Source organism: Sceloporus undulatus, chromosome 5 (genome assembly GCF_019175285.1).
Source record: "Sceloporus undulatus isolate JIND9_A2432 ecotype Alabama chromosome 5, SceUnd_v1.1, whole genome shotgun sequence".
NCBI classification, from domain to species: Eukaryota; Metazoa; Chordata; class Lepidosauria; order Squamata; family Phrynosomatidae; genus Sceloporus; species Sceloporus undulatus.
In genome coordinates this window covers 109,004,041-109,020,956 of record NC_056526.1, presented here as the reverse complement: position 1 = coordinate 109,020,956, position 16,916 = coordinate 109,004,041, and positions in this window count along the sequence as shown.

Sequence of the window (16,916 nt, the reverse complement as noted above, 5' to 3'; positions counted from 1 at the left end):
CACTGTGTGTGTGTGTGTGTGTGTGTGTGTGTGTGTATTTTTAATATTGTGTATGTGTTTGAGTCTATGTCAGGGGAGGCAGGGGAGTATGGTGCCCTATTGATTTAATCCTGTTGCATCTTTCCCCACTTTTCTATTAGAAAGACTAAGAAAAACATCAGGAGAGAAGGGGAGAGAGATTTAGAAGCATTTCTAGCAGCTTTATTTTGAAGCCTGGTTATTCAACTGCCATCTTTACCTAGTTAGAGCTGAGAAAGAATTATGCCCTGTCTCCCTTTGCTCCTTCAGGTTCCTTCTTGGCTTCCCACTCTTGCTTGCCAAATTCTAGAAGCTGTCACTATAGAATGCAATCTACAGTCTTGTATTGAAAATGAAACAACAAAAACGTACAAAAATAACCTAGGAGAACATAACAAGACAGAAGGCACTGAAAAATCAGTTATGAATCCCTATTCCTTCATCTATTGCTTTTTGGTATTGTGCTCTGCTGCAACAAGCAGACGTGTAGCCTCTATAGACAGGCGGCTCAACACCACCTGTTTTTGCCCCAGAAGGATGCCATGGCAACCACACATCATGGCCACTGGAGGGACCAAAAAGAACCCTCTTCTGAGTGGGTTCCTTTGGCATCCCAGAAGGGGTGTCATAGGCCCACTTGTGTGCCATGATGATGCTCCTTGTGCACAGTGCTGTTTATGTGCATGATGACCATCATCATGGTGAGCGCCATGTAGATGGGTGTACACCAAGGTGATGCCCAGGCAGCACAGTAAGCCCTTTAGTGCTGCTCTGTATCGCCCTTTAGAAGGGCACTGCACAGACGTCCCTCCCCTCCTTTCTCCCCTCCCCTCCCTTTCTTTTTCTTTGTGTTTCCCAGAACTCAGTTTGCCCAGCCTGAACCCTATAACCCAAAGATAGATAGATAGGGATGGATGGATAGATAGACAGACAGACAGACAGACAGACATTTCTATAAACCCTCAGAAACCAAAGCCCACCTAGTTTCAACTACTGATAATTGTGGCCTAGTTTTTCAGAACTCACAGCCCTTGCTTTAAAGTGCGAGCACAGTTCTGATTTCCCCCACATTGTAGCCTGGTTCATGGAATTTAAAATGTGTATATTTAATTGTCTGCCTTAAATTCCTAATACAGATCAGATTGTTTATTGTACATGGACTAATTAGCTCTCTTGCTAGAATTCACATGGGTATAAAGTCAGTTTCTAAAGAGTGATGATTGTGTATCTTTTTTTATTCACTTTGAGAAACAAGTTCTGCATGAGTGTGAGCTGCTGTGACAAATCTGCTAAAAACATTATATCAAGGTTCAAGGATCTCTTAAATGTATGCATGTATGAACATTTGTGATTTTTTTGCATGTTTCTAAAGAAGACATGCATTAACAATCTTTATGTTGGATCATTATTCACATGCTGAATCAAAAATCTGTTTTTCTTATCAGATAAGACTCGGTACATCTTATTATAGTACTATAATTACTATGCCAGAAGATTAATTTGACTCCTGTTTGGTCATGTAATTCCATACCTCCTGAGGCTAACACAGAGTCGGTTTGAAATAGAGTCTAAGAATGTCATATTTACTGGTAAACACTGGAGATAAGAAAATGCTTGGGAAGCAAAATGTTTTGGAAAGAGAAAGAGAAATGTGAGGAGCTTTTGTTTTCTTTCCCCAGAAGGCAACATAGCTCAACCAGCTGTAGATGAAGGCAAGGAAAAAATGAGACTTTGAACAACAACAACAAAAATGCTACATTCAGATTAAATGACTACCTTGTTTCTTTGGGGGGAGGGATTAGAAAACAAAAAATGCTACTGGTTTGGATCTTATAGGAAAGTTGCATGTGCTGCCATGTTAGTGGTGCTGAGAATTCTGCCTTGTCAAACATAACATGGCACACCTTATTGAATCCTTTCCTTTGACAAAGTTGAATTCCTCTTCTTCCTCCTCCTCCTCCTCCTCTCATGGTGTTTTTCTCCACCTTTGAGGATACTATTTTTGTAGTTGCTTACAAGTAAAATCAAAGTCCAATAATAAATTGACACAATAAAGCAGTTTCAGAACATAACAATTTATCAGGAGTTTCCCCATAGTACAAGTAGATCTGTTAGCTCTGTCTGTGTGCAAGGGAATGGCTCAGATGGGGGAGACTTAAATGTTGCCTTTATTCCCATGTCTCCCACATTTTCATGTTCTTCCCCACCAGGCAACAGTGGCAGCCACATACTTTTCTCTGTACAGAGGGGTCCTCCTTCCAGCATAGGCCAGGATTGAAACATGTAGGCTAAAGTGACACATGATCCTGCTGTATGTGTAAGCTAAACCATTATTATTGCTTTCTCATATAAAAGAGTCAGTAACTGAGATATATATTAAGAGGAATCATAGAATCATAGAGTTGGAGGAGACGAAAAGGTCCATCTAGACAAACCCTTTCCATGCAGGAACACACAATCAAAGCACTGTCAACAGATTGTCATCCAGCCTCTGTTTAAAAACCTCCAAAGAAGGAGTCTCCACCACACTCTAGGCAATGTATTCCATTGTTAAACAGCTCTCATCATCAGGAAGGCCTTCCTAACATTTAGGTGGAATCTCTTTTCCTGTCCCTTGTATTTACTGCTTCAGGTTCTAGTCCCTTGAGTAGCAAAACCAATCTTGATCCTTCTTCAGTAGGACATTCCTTCAAATATTTAAACATGGCTATCATTTTAACCATCTTTTCCCCAGATTAACATATCCAGTTCACCAAGCCACCCATCATAGGGAATGGTTTTCAGATCTTTCACCATTTTGGTCATCCTCCTCTGGACACAGTCCAGCTTGACAATATCTTTCTTGAATTTTGGTGTCCAGAACTGGACACAGTATTTGATTGGATCTGACCAAAGCAGAATCAAGAAGCAATTCTACAATCTACACACCATTTATGCAGGCTAGAATTGCATTGGCTTTTCTAGCTGCCACATTACACTGCTGACTCATGTTCAGCTAGTGGGCCACTAAGGATCCTAGATCCGTCTCACATGTACTGTTGTCAAGCCAGGTGTCGCTCATCTGTGTATTTCATTTTTACTGCCCAAGTGTAATACCTTACATTTCTCACTGTTGTTTTGGTCCCACTCTCTAATCTGTTAAGGTCATTTTGAATTTTGATTCTGTCCTCTGGAGGATTAGCTACCCCTCCTAATTTGGTGTCTTCTGCAAATTTGACAAGCAAGTCCTCTATTATGCTATTCAAAACATTGATAAAGATGTTGAATAGTACTAGTCACTTCTCTCGAGAATGAGTACTTCAGGAGAACTCTGACAACCTCTGACAGAGGTGACATGCAAAAGGTGGTTTGTTTGTTGTTGTTGTTTACCATTCTTCAGCTCATCCAGGAGTCAGTAGGCCTAAGGTAACTAGCATTTCAGCCCTTGCTCAATTTGAAACAACTTGGCCAATGCGATTTTAGGCTGCATCAATAGAAGTATAGTGTCTAGATCAAGGGAAGTTATAATGAGTCAGGCCTCACCTGGAATACTGTGTCCAGTTCTGGGCACCACAATTCAAAAAGGATGTTTGGAGCATGTCCAAAGGAATGCAACTAAAATGGTGAAGGGTCTGGAAGCCATGCCCTACGAGGAACGACTTAGGGAGCTGGGGATTTTTAGTCTGGAGAAGAGAAGGTTAAGAGGTGATACGATAGCCCTGTTTAAATATTTGAAGGGATGTCATATTGAGGAAGGAGAAAGCTTGTTTTCTGCTGCTCCAGAGAACAGGACCTGGAATAATGCATGCAAGTTACAGGGAAAGAGATTCCACCTCAACATTAAGAGAAACTGCCTGATAGTAAGAGCTGTCCAACAGTGGAAAAAACTCCCTCGGAATGTGGCGGAGTCTCCCTCCTTGGAAGTCTTTAAACAGAGGCTGGATGGCCATCTGTCAAGAATGCTTTGATTGAGAGTTCCTGCATGGCAGGGGTTGGACTGGGTGGTTCTTGTGGTCTCTTCCAGTTTTATGATTCTATGATTCTATGAACAACAAAATGAAGTGCCAATAGCAGCTGTTGGCTTCCATGTCAGAGGAACAATTAAGGAATTCCAAGTATAATCTGAACTTTAAAGAAACTATACAAAATGTTGGACCTGGCAGACAGGTACTTTATGGTTTAGACTAAGCTCTAGAGCAGATTCACAGCCTCATTGACACGGGAACTATCAGACACTACTTGTGTTCACTCAGGATATATAACCAAAGAACTCCCAAAATATATTTTAAAAACAAGAGGAGTCTGTGAAAGCTTACTTTAGCCCAATGAATAAGTCTAAGAAACCTCATGTATTTATGTTGCAAGCCACTGACCTGTGATACAAAACATTGTCTTTTGCTGTCGAGCTTGCCGTTGCTCCACATTCACAATAGACCATAAGGAAGCAATGTATGATACAGCATGAGTCAGCACCTGGAGTATGTCTTACTCCATCTCCATCCTTCAGTGAGGCTACATTCCCATAGCTGTAGAAGGGACTAAAAAGTCTAATTTATGTTTTAAGTGCTGTAGTTCCATCCTGTGGAATCCTGGGATTTGTAGTTTGACAAGGTCTTTAGCTTTCTCTGACAAAGAGTGCTGGTGCCTCACAAAACTACAAATCTTAGGGTTCTGTAGAATAGAGCCATCCAAGTTAACATGGTATCAAACTGTATTATTTCTACAGTGTAGATCAGTAGTACCCAAACTTTGGTGTTCCAGACGTTTTGGACTTCAGCTCCCAGAATTCCTGACTATGGGCTGAGTTGGCTGGGGCTTCTGGGAGTTGAAGTCCAAAACATCTGGAGGACTAGAGTTTGGGTATTACTGTTGTAGTAGAAGTACCCCAAGTCCCACTGGCAATGCAATTTAACTATACCTTTGTTGTTAGAAAATGAACCCACTACAATTAATAATAATTAGTTCTTTCCTTTCTCTGATTCTGCCTCTGTACATGGCAGTTTTGGTAACAGTACAATCCTATGCGTGTCTATTCAGAAGTGATTCTCACTGAAGTGTTACTCCCAGATAATGGAAAGAGGACTGCAGTTTTAGCCTTCAGTCCTAATTACTCTTGTTAAACCATTTTGTCTAGCCTTTCAAAAATGAAAAAGAAAAGCCCGCTGTACTGGCCATCACCCTGTATTATTATGGAATGTACAAACTCACTTTCTTTCTTCTCTACAGCATGGAATTAATTTGGATCTCTCACAGTTAGCAAGCCAAGAAATTGTCCAGCACTCACTGCACAGACACTTAATGAATTTTTAGAGTTTTCAGTCCTAATCTTAATTAACAAGGCCAGGAACTAGTTGGCTGAGTTTTAAAAAATGGTTCAGGGTCACCAAAAGGGTAAAATAATCAGAGACTAACTGAGGTGCTGGAGAAGTCTGTTCTCAAGATTTTGATAAATTGTGCTAAGAGATAATGACCGACATTTTTTGAAGGCTATCTCTTACTGTAAATGCAAAATAATCCACAAGTTTAAAACTGAAAACTCCCCAGTAGTAATTCATCCTGGATAAATCTGCTACATTTTTTTTTAATGTAAGTCTCTTGCCAAGTCTGTTAGCAAGTCAGCACTTCGCAAATCTATTCATTTTATAATATACAGCCGGGTTTAAGCATAGACAGTAACAGGTGCATACAGCCTGGGGTCAGGATGACCAGAAACCCAACTCTTTTAAACACTTGAGGCGGGCATAGAAAAATACTTTTTTTTACACATTAAAAAAATAAAAAAAGCTTATTTTATTTGCTTTTACTTGTTAAGAGCTGAATTGTTAGTTTTACCTTGATTAGACCCACTGAAAACAGTGAGACGTAAGTAACAGATCCAACTGACTTCAACGGGTCTACTTTAGGTATGAATATCATGATTATCCCTGAGTTTATGCCTGCATTTCTTTTTGGCAGATCCACTTACAACAAGAACGATAAATCTAGGAGCCTGTCTGATCTTTCTAGGGAGGGAATGGATGAATGCCTTCCATGGAAGAGCTCTGTTTCTCCTTCTGACTGTTAACTTAACTCTGATCTTTGTGGCCCTCAGAGAAATTAGTATTTGATTGCCAAGGCTGAGCCAGAACCTGAAATTAGGACCAAAGAGCAATCAGAATCGGGGGATAAACCAAGATGCATGAGAGTGGAAAAATCCAGGAGTCATAACCAAAGAGCAATCTGAATTGAAGGAAAACCTAGGAGACGAAACTGGAGAAGGGAAAACAACTCAGAGGTAAGGATGAAAGAAAAATCAAGTTCAGAAAGTGCAACCAGATAACACACCAGGAGCAAAGAACAATGTGGATGAGAGGACAAATGAGGGAGGGTTGCTGAAAGGAAAACAAGCCAAGAATCAAGAACAAAGCAAGCATTAGAGAAATTGTCACAGCTCAGCAAGACTTTGTTACTCAAGGAAAGAAATGTGGAGGCAGAATCCATATACAGTATTCCTCCCAAGGGCCAAGGGCCAGCAAGAGTGGAAAGGTTGTTTATTGAAAAATTGGTATTATTCAGTTCACCTGCTGGAACAATCTGCAGTTCCTGACATTGACAGCTTGAAGTGATCTCAAACAAGAGAGGCAGAAAAACTTATGCTGGTCTTTTTCACAGGAATGAAAGGGAATGTATCACCTGAAAGAAAAAGGAAGTGCGGCCAATTCAAAAATGCACAAAATTATGTACTGGCTCATCTCACACAAAGACAACACAGCGTCCATCCCAAAGAGAAAGTAGAGCGAATGCAAATGGATTCATCACATGAGCACATACCCATCAGCTTTTGCATCGCAAATTAGGGTGTTTGTGCCTGTGCAGGGAGGACAAGATCGCATCTGGAAGACAGCTAAAAGGGCCATCCCCCCCCCCCTTCTCCTCTTGTTTGGAAACATTTCCTGTCAGAGCATTAAACTCAGTTTGTATATTGTTGCTGTGTGCCTTCAAGTCGTTTCAGACTTATGCCAGACCCTATCATGAGGTTTCCTGGGCAAGATTTCTTCAAGGGGGTTGACTTTACTTTTCCCCACTTTGATCTTTCCTCTGACACAGCTGCTTTGCTCTGGGCAGGGAGTACAGGAAGGAAAATTGTAGCAACAAGGGATCATGGGAATCGTTGCCTGTTTCTAATGGGAGGGGGGTATCCCATGGCCAAACTAGAGATGCATTGCATACTAATGCAAATTTGAGCTGACTTTGAATTCACTGTAGAAAAGGAGTTATAAATTCAATAGTTTTCCAAATGAAGCTATTTCTGGGATGACCCACAATTGCGTTTGGATTGCCTTCTGATTGCATTTGGCGTTGTTTGATATTCTTTTGTGAAATTACGTGAAATACCATGGATGATTCCAGACTGTCCCTGGGTGAACCTTCCAATTTTCCCCATGTGAAAAAGTAGGTTGAGACCTTACCACCACCAATTGGATTGAGCATAGTGGACTACATAACAAGTGATCAAAAAATCCCTTTGCCCATACTTTCTCCAATCAGGCCAAACATTTTGAAGCAGAGTAGCAAATGGTACCACATCCTTTAAATAAAGGGTAACAAGTAAATAAGTTAATATAAGAAACCTCCACTTATCTGATGGGTTAGGGACTGGAGAACATTCAGAAAGTGGAATTGATTGAAAAGTTTAACCCAACTTTTCTTCAGCATGCACATGCATTTTGGCTGCTGGAAAATGTAAATAACACACTACATAATGGTCACATAGCCTGAAAAACCCACGGAAAACTATGAATGCTGGCCATGAAAGCCTTTGATTTCACACTATGTATGACTTATGACCGTGTGAAAAAACTACATAACACTTTGTCTATCTACACACACACACACACACACACACACACACACACCAATATTCTGCTCTTTGCATGCTTGCAAATTATGCAGATAAGTTCCATTAATTCAAGAAGGGGTGCACTCTTTCCATAGTCAAGCCTTGGAACTGTACACACATGCACAAGCAATCCAAATTGAGTCCCCATAGATAGAAGAACTGATGACGTTCTGATGTTTCCAAGGTTGCAAATTATACAGATAACTTCCATTAATTCAAGGAGGAGTATGCTAGCAGTCCCAAGCAACTTGTGTAGGCAAGATGAACTGACAAAAGAGCAGATCCCTCATTGAATTAATGGAATTTGCCTAAAATTTGCAAGCACAAAAGGAGTGAATCATCAGAAAGTGAATTGTTAAAAGGAGGGGGATGCCTGTACCAGGATTTGCAGAAATTCAGATTGGATTCCTTGCTACTTAAAGTGTTGCCCCTGCAACTTAACTGAGCCTCTGTTGTTGTTGTTTTGCTCATAACCTTTTCTCAACAGACTATGGAGATTACCACATAGGGGTTTTACAATATGATTTCATTGGGAAGGTAGCAGCTTTGGAGATCTTGATCACATGATGTTGCCTTCCACCCATAGCTGCCTTGTCCACCACCCATCTCTTTTTATTCAGTGGAGAAATCTGTGAAGCTACACAATTAGAATTAATTCACATATTCATAATTCAAGGGGTAAGCTAATTTTAGCAAATCTCTGAACGTATAAAGGGATTTGGGTTTTTTTCGTTGTTGTTTTATTTTACCTGAAAGAGACTCCATAGGAAAACCTCCACTTGTTTGGTTGGCCATCTTCTTCATCATTAGGATGTGTGTTTATGAATGGAAAAGACAGATGTTGAGTGGGTGTGAATTTATTTCTGTATCCCAAATCTTCATCACCTAAGATGTGAAGTTGTGAATTACAGTGGACCCTTGTTATATGCTGGGGTTTGGTTCCAAGATGCCCCATGTATAACAAAATCCATGGATGCTCAAATCCCATTAAATATAATGACGTAGGAAAATTGTGTCCCTAAAAAAAATAAATGGAAAATCAGAGTTTGATATTTGAAATTTATACTTTTTTGGAACATTTTTAAACCATGGATGCTTGAATATGTGTATAAAAAATCCATGTATAAGAAGGGCTGACTGTATCATGTTGGGAAGATACTTTAACTTTACCCTGCCTCCGCCTATTGCTAATCTTATTGTAATTTGTTTTTGCTATATGCTGTCAATTCAATTTAGGACGGCTCTGTCAATAAGAGACCTCCTTGAGCTGTGGTCAACAACAGCCCTACTCAGGTCTTCCAAGTTCAACAATGTAGCTTCCACCTGTAATGCAGTTTTCTTCTTTTCATGCTTCCTTCCTTTAGCAAGCACTACCATCTTTTCCATTGAGTCATGCCATGTCAATGAGATAAATCCACAGTACAACAACCTCAGTTTAGTTATTTTAATTTAAGAGAGTATGTAGATCAAAATGCTGGTCTAAAAACTGCAATGTGAATATGCATTTCAAGACAAATGCTTTCTCAATTGCTTTTAGTTTTAGAGTAATAGCATTATTCTAAAGCTGGAGTACTTAGGGGTAATAATCATTCACAACAGAAAATGATCCATAAAGAGATGGGGAGAATATATCATTGTTTGAAGAAAGGTTATATGTTATTTGAATTGCATGGGTGGATATTGAATAACATTAAGCAGAGATTTTATATGTTTTAGAGTATTAGCATTTGTATAAAAAAAAAGAATGAGAAAAGAATATAGTCCAGATGGGCATATCGGAGACCAGTTCTTCAGTTGGTGTTTGGCTTAGCTCCACTGTAATTACTGGAACAGCACCAAATTCCACCAGCTGATATTTCAAATTGAGCTGTAACTTGTGGCAGCATTCTAAAGCAAGCTTATTTCTCCATTTTTGTAATGTATCTAATTTTATAGGATGTGGCAGAATAATCAAAAAGCATCATATGGATGTGAGCAAATTTAGGACTTAATATTAAGCAGACATCTTAAAATATAAGGAGAGTCTGTGTGGTCTAGCAGTTTGAGTGTTGGATTAGGACTTCAGATGACAAGAGTTTCAATCCCTTCTCAGCCATGGAAATGACCTTGGATAAGTCATACACTCTCAGCCTAAGAGTAAGTAAATGGCAATCTCCCCTGAATAAACCCTATCAAAATAAATAAAATCCCATGAAAGAGCCATAAATCTGAGCTAACATGAAGGCACATAACAAAGTTTCACTAGATAGTCATGGAGCCAGCAAACCATCTGCAAAGACTTTGCCTTCCCCTCCTGTGAAGAGGGCAGTCCTATACAAACACACCTTCCCTCAGATGCTACTTAGGAGTAGTTATGAAGATATAAAATCAGCCTAAGTCATATTAAGTTGAGGTTAGAATAAATATAAATTGTAACGTGACTAATAATAATAATAATAATAATAATAATAATTTCTATCTTCCCGCCTCTCCTCATGGATCGAAGCGGGACTAGATGAACATTCCTATTCTGCTCATGAGACAGATGGAGTTCAGGACCTTGGATGTTTTATGAGAAGCTTATGAGCAAGTTTCTCTAGGGATAGTGAAGAGGGCAACACACCACACTACCTCTCCATCAGTCTCAAGGTGTCTGAAATCAGTCTCCACCAGTCTTTGCTGGACATTTACCTGTCCCATGCTGTGTGGCATCATGTTTTCATAAACTCTCACTTGGGAATATCCTGAAGCTCCAACTGTACCCCCAAACTAGTCATCCTCATTAGGCAATTGTCTCTCATGATCTCTGTTGCTTCTCTGAGATGCTCACCACAATAAATGTAGCTTAAAATAATGATATCTTTAACCCGTCGTTTAACTGGAGGATATATCACTCAACTGTGTTGCCCATTATCACACCTGCACATTCAGCCATATTGATGGAACTGAACTAGGGTTGCGACTTTTTAAATACAGTTTTCCAAGAGGCTCCCCATTTTTCACATTTGCATGTCAGGCAAATGAAACATGATCCTATAAGTATTGTGATGAGCTATACCTATTGAATTTGGCCAGTGTACATGGGTGAGAAGGTGTTTTGATCAAAATGTACCACAATTCTCAAGATGCCTTCATAGATTAAGTGCAAAGTACTTGAGATCCCCCCCCCCCAAAAAAAAGTGAAAGTGGAAAAATGCAAAACTGACAGATTTGGCTGCTCTTTGCAGGTGGTTCAAATAACAGAATATTTCTTCATTTTAAAAAAATAACTTTTAATTTAAAAACATTCTGAATGAATGATTCTAGCCTTGCGTTTCTTCTCCCACACCCTGACAACTCATTTGTTTTGTTTGCGTGGATTATGCAAGACTAAGCTAAATGTGGAACATGGGCTTCATATACCCCAAAGCAAATTTCTCTGCCCTCACCAGGAAAATAATTTAAAACATTATGAAATTTAGTGGCACAATCCATTGCTGAAAATCAGTAATGCCATTTGCTAGTGAAATCCAGAGTAACGCTACTAATAAACCTCACTCCATTGAAACTGGAAGCTTTTATCTCCCTTTATGTTATTCCCAAAAAAGCTTAAGTGAAGATAACAGCTTTCAGTTGTCTTTTCCTGGACTTTTCCCAGCTGCAGGCTTGCTCTTTCTTAAAAAAGAATCATCCTGAAATGAGATGCTGCTTCCAGAGGCCTGATGCTTTTGCTGCCATTGCCACTGCCTGCACTATACTGTGTCACAGCTAGTAAATCTAAGTAAATCAATAATCTCATAAATTTAATTTATAAAAAAGAATTTCAATTTACAATTCATTTAATTTCAGTTACAATGAATTGTATATCCTCTTTGGTGATTAATGCTATTTATTTGTTTGTTTGTTTGTTTCATCTTTTCTCCAGCCCTGGCATTCAAGGCTGCTTACAAAAATTAAAAACAGATAAAACTGAATTGAAAGTAGCTCATTTTATTCTATAAACAAATTTAATAGATTGAATAATGTACTGTATACATTTAATAATATACAAATAATGATTTTTAAGTGTTAAAAAAACTAAAATTATAAATCTAAATAACCTAAGCCAATCAAATTAGCAATCAACAACAACAACAACAAAAGTGTAGGCACAGTTTTGGCTGACCTGAAAACTCACCTCCAGCAATATTGCAGTTACCCATGCATGTTGCAGAGGGTGTTCTATTGTAGGTTCAAGGAAAGGTTGCAATTATTCAGCTCATCAGATGCAGCGGTCTGGAGTTTCCAACACTGGTATCTTGAAATAATCTTAGGGAACAGTGCTAGAAAAGGGCCTCTGCTTGAAATTTGGGAGAACATTTTAGATATGTGCTAATGTAGCACAACGTTTTAAGGTGAAGGATGTGCCCATCCACTCACATCTTTATAACTGACTGGTGCACTCTCTGTATGACTCTTGAAGAAAACAAAGAAGCTTTTGTTGGTGGTTCATTCTGCCATGGGTCTCCTGAAACACGTGGAAAGTGGGAGACTCCTACACACACACACACATTTTGATATAGATTTAGTGCCTATCAGTTAGCCTGGGACTCGATTGATGGGGATGGTGTTATCTTTCAAAGGCCTTCAGGGCCTCCGACCTAATAACCTCTAAAGCCTCAAACTATGGTTTCAGACAGGAGAAGAGTCCTGTGAAACCTGGTGGTTACAGAATTGTTAAGGTTTTAAATAATAAACAATTTAAGGAACTCATTTGAATGTCACATTTTATATGATTATTTAGGATAAGAATGTCTCTATAAATGAACATAGCCCTATTCTTTAAATTCAAATATACTTTAAAAGAACATAACACAGAGATATCTGACTTTTATAAAATAAAATAAAATAAAATAAAATAAAATAAAATAGACAGCTTGAATGCTATTGCTTCTTACAATGCTGTTAAAAAATATTTCCATAGCTAGGTAGCCCCATAGTGGCTGATAGCTTCCAGGTCACTGGAGTGATGAATTCACTCTAGACTTTAAACTGTAAAGTAACTTTCCAGGGTGCTGAACTTATTTGAAGACTACGGTTCATCACATTGGGTAGCTCCTTTAAATTTTGGGCTAAAATCCACAGCAGATTCATTACTCCAATGATATAGTCCTATTCTGTACAGGTTTACTCAAAGTCAAGTTTCTGTTTATTAGTGTGCTTTACTTTTGAACAGGTGCTAATTGGAGTAGACTACCATAGACTAACCATAGAGTCTTATTCCATTATATATATATAGTCTAGCACAAAATCTAGAAATATGTTAACCTAGATTTTGGAACCATTTTGATACATACCAATCATTTCTCTGCCTCCCTCTCTCTGTACTCTGAAGGAGGGAAAAGAAATGTATGCTTTAAAAAGTCATCAAGCAAATAGAGGCCAGACAATCAACATCCATAATGTATAAATAGTTTGACAAACTATATAGATACAGTTGCATCTCTGGCTTGAAATTAGAGAACCACACATTTTGATAGTTTGCACCTGTAGCATAATGTTGCTGGATTCCTCAAAATCTGAAATGCTATATTAAGTGTCTCCAAGAGCCTTGAGTTTCATTTATTTTGAAAGAACATTCCAAAACAAGATTGCCAAAAGAAACAGATTGCAGTGTTTTAAGGGCTTGTGTCTTAAAAAAGGAAACAAAACTAAACCAAACCCATGCTGATGAATAGAATTCTGAGTCCAGCTATATAAGAGACAAAACTTCCAGGATGGGCTTTATGATTCTAATATTTCATGTGACTTGAAGAGGAAAGGTTGTGAAAACAAAGAAAGGAGGGGGGACCATGATATATTGGCATACCCTGATCACTCAAGCACAGGTCCAGCTTCTAGTTATACAGAGGCACCTTGATATCTACTGGTGTTTGGTATCTGTGGATACCAAATTCCATGGTTGCTCAAGTCCCATTATATACAATGGCATGGTAAAATGGTTTCCCTTATAGAAAATGGCAAAAACAAGGTTTACTTTTTAGATGTTTTAAATATATATATATTTTCAAGCTGTGGATGGTTCAATGGATACAGAATTTGTAGATACAGAGGGCCAATTGTGTACTATATTCAAAGATGGATGGGAAACACAGCCAATATAATCCTTTTTCTAATCCAACTACCAGATTATCTTTTGAGCATGGACTGAGTTTGTTGGGGAGCAGAGCTGAAACACCACCAGCAATTTCTATGGGAAGGAGAACCACCAGGCAGCATTTAGCTCCATCTTATCTTGCTCACCTATCTATACCAAACAATGGGCCAGCTGGATCTCTGCTTTGGGGAATGTGGCTAAGATCAGGACCCAGTGGTTCTACTCGTCTGTGAAGTCACACTCCATCCCACCTCTAATTTTGACTCTGGACTGTATCCCTATAATATAGATGGCTCTTCCACATATACACTGTTGCATCTGAATAATTCTTAACACCCAATGAGCCTTTGTTTTACATCAAGGAAGTCACCATCTTTCCTTGACAGATTTCTAAGCAGTTAAGCTATAAATCAATGATTCTGTCATCCCTCCTTGGCAAGAAGAAGCCATTTTATAGTCAGGACATTGCCAAAACTCAAGGAAATCAATACAAGCCCATGTAGATATGTGAAAAGCTGCTATGCTTTATATAAAATCAAAGAGCCTTCCATATCCTGTTACAATGAAGAGAGTTATACATTCACTAAAAAATCCACACTGATGTGTTCAGAGATATTTTTCAGCTGAGATAATATTCTGCAACTGAAACTACTTCTTTAAAGTTAATTTGTCCAAGATAACTTTCCTTAATTGGTTTTGGTGGGAGCACATATAAACCTCATATAAGTATACATCAGGAGCAACCTACATGTCTAGCCAGCTCATTAATTCTACACAGGGAGTGATGATTCTTATTATAAATGATTATATGTCCCTGTATACCAGATATGCATGCCAAAGGCACAAATCTATTTGCTTTGTTTTGTAAAAAAACAAAAGGAAAAGAAAAGCGGGGTGTGGTAACTGGTTGACCTTTCCTTTCTTGAAAACATTGGTTTAGCTATTATACTATAAAAAAATGTAACCACAACAAAAAAAATATGCACTTCTTCCACTCCCTCCAGCCCCTTGCAATTTGATCTTCAATATATCTGAAAGCTGGCCTTTAAACCTTGCTGAGAATCTTGCCCACCCCTGCAATTGAAACCTTAACATGGCATCCTGACAACAGCTTCCTCTTGGATTGGTACTTTGACCCTAGAGTTGATATCAAATTCAATTTAGTGGTTTGTGTGTGGATAAAACAAACATCTGTGGAATTTTGAAGGGTGCTTTATAAAGTTTTGATCAGGATAATGAAATTCCTTAGGCTCCCACCCACAATGGGACAAAATCAGATGTATTCTGGTGCACAGCTGTGAAACAGGAGGATGGTTCAGCCACTCTCAGCCCAATGCTTTCTCAGGTGTCATTCTTGTTGAAGTGGCAATCCCTATATAGGAAGCCTCAGATCAGATTGCAGGTGGTACAATGCTCCTCCATACTAAAAATAAAATTAAATGATCTTCCCTGCACATATAAAGCTAGACCCTTCATTCTTGATATAGTTATTATTCAAGAAGAGGGGTAAAACTTTTTGTTTGGCTGTCACCCTGTGGGCACACAGAACTTGATGTTATGTTACTTTGGGTCATGGGGGGGGGGGGGTTTGGCCTGTTTTTAGCCTTTTTGTGATTTGAGGGATTGTGTGTTGGGTTTTGAGAGGTTGGGGCCCTCATGTGGTGACCAAGATAAACTGGGGCCATTTCAGGGGGTCTGGAGGTGTTTGAGTACATTTTCAGGTGAAAAATTGTCCCAACATAAATTCCAAAAAAATATATTGGGATGGACTGAGAGCCTTTAGGGTCTCTAGGGGGTATTTGGGGATGCAAAAGAAAAGGCTGGGGACACATGTAATCCTTGGGTAGCACTTTCCCTATCCATATTCTGGCAGGACATTCATATCTGGATATGTATAGGACATAATTGCAGGTGGATCAATTCAATCAAGGAAGCCACAACCCTGAATTTACAGGACTTGATCAGGTCCATCACTTCTTAATAGCAGCCATAGCAGCTAATGACATAAAGAATCTGGTATGTCACATGTGCTGCAGTCTCTAAGCAAACCAAGGAACTGCAGCCAGTCACCCCACTCTCACATTCCATTCAGCTGGGCAGGCCCAAAAGTAACATCCTCTGGTGATGTGTCTCCATGGCCCATAACTCAAGTGTAGACTGTGCAGTTTCATCTGTAGAGGATAACATCAGAGGTAGGGAGACTTACAGGAATCCCTTGATTTGCAAAGTCCCATTATCCCACTCTGGACTTCCCATAATCACCCACACATAGAATGTGCACTGTATTTGTAAAAGCCCAAACCAGAAGGTAAAACCCAAGTTTAGCAACACAAACCCTTGAGTCTTCATGCTTTACTCAAAAAGAGAAAGCATCATGACCCAAACAGTCTCTTGATCTTAGTTTCACCAAGCCTGCCTAGAAGAAGACAAACCCTCCCTTCAGCAACCATCTTGAGGGAGAGAGAGGCAGGCTAGCTCCACCAGGCCTGCCTGGAAGAAGACAAGCCTTCCCTTCAGCTACCATCTTGAGGGAGAGAGAGGCAGGCTAGCTCCAACAGGCCTGCCTGGAAGAAGACAAGCCCTCCCTTCATCTTCCATCTTGAGGGAGAGAGAAGCAGGCTAGCTCCAAGAAGCCAAGTCCTCTCTCCAGTCCATCTGCCTTGGTCCAGGCCTTGGAGGTAGAAAAGAACTGCTGGACCTTATCCCCGTCCCCACCACCACTCCCTTCTCCTTTTGTGTCGTGTCTTTTTAGATTGTAAGCCTGAGGGCATGGAACTGTCTAATTAAAAACGATTGTATGTACAGTGCTGTGTAAATTTACAGCGCTTTATAAATAAAGGTTAATAATAATAATAATAATAATAATAATAATAATAATAATAATAATTGATCTGGGGTCTGACTGATGCTTCAGTATGGAAAGTAACAGCAAAAATATCTGTACAC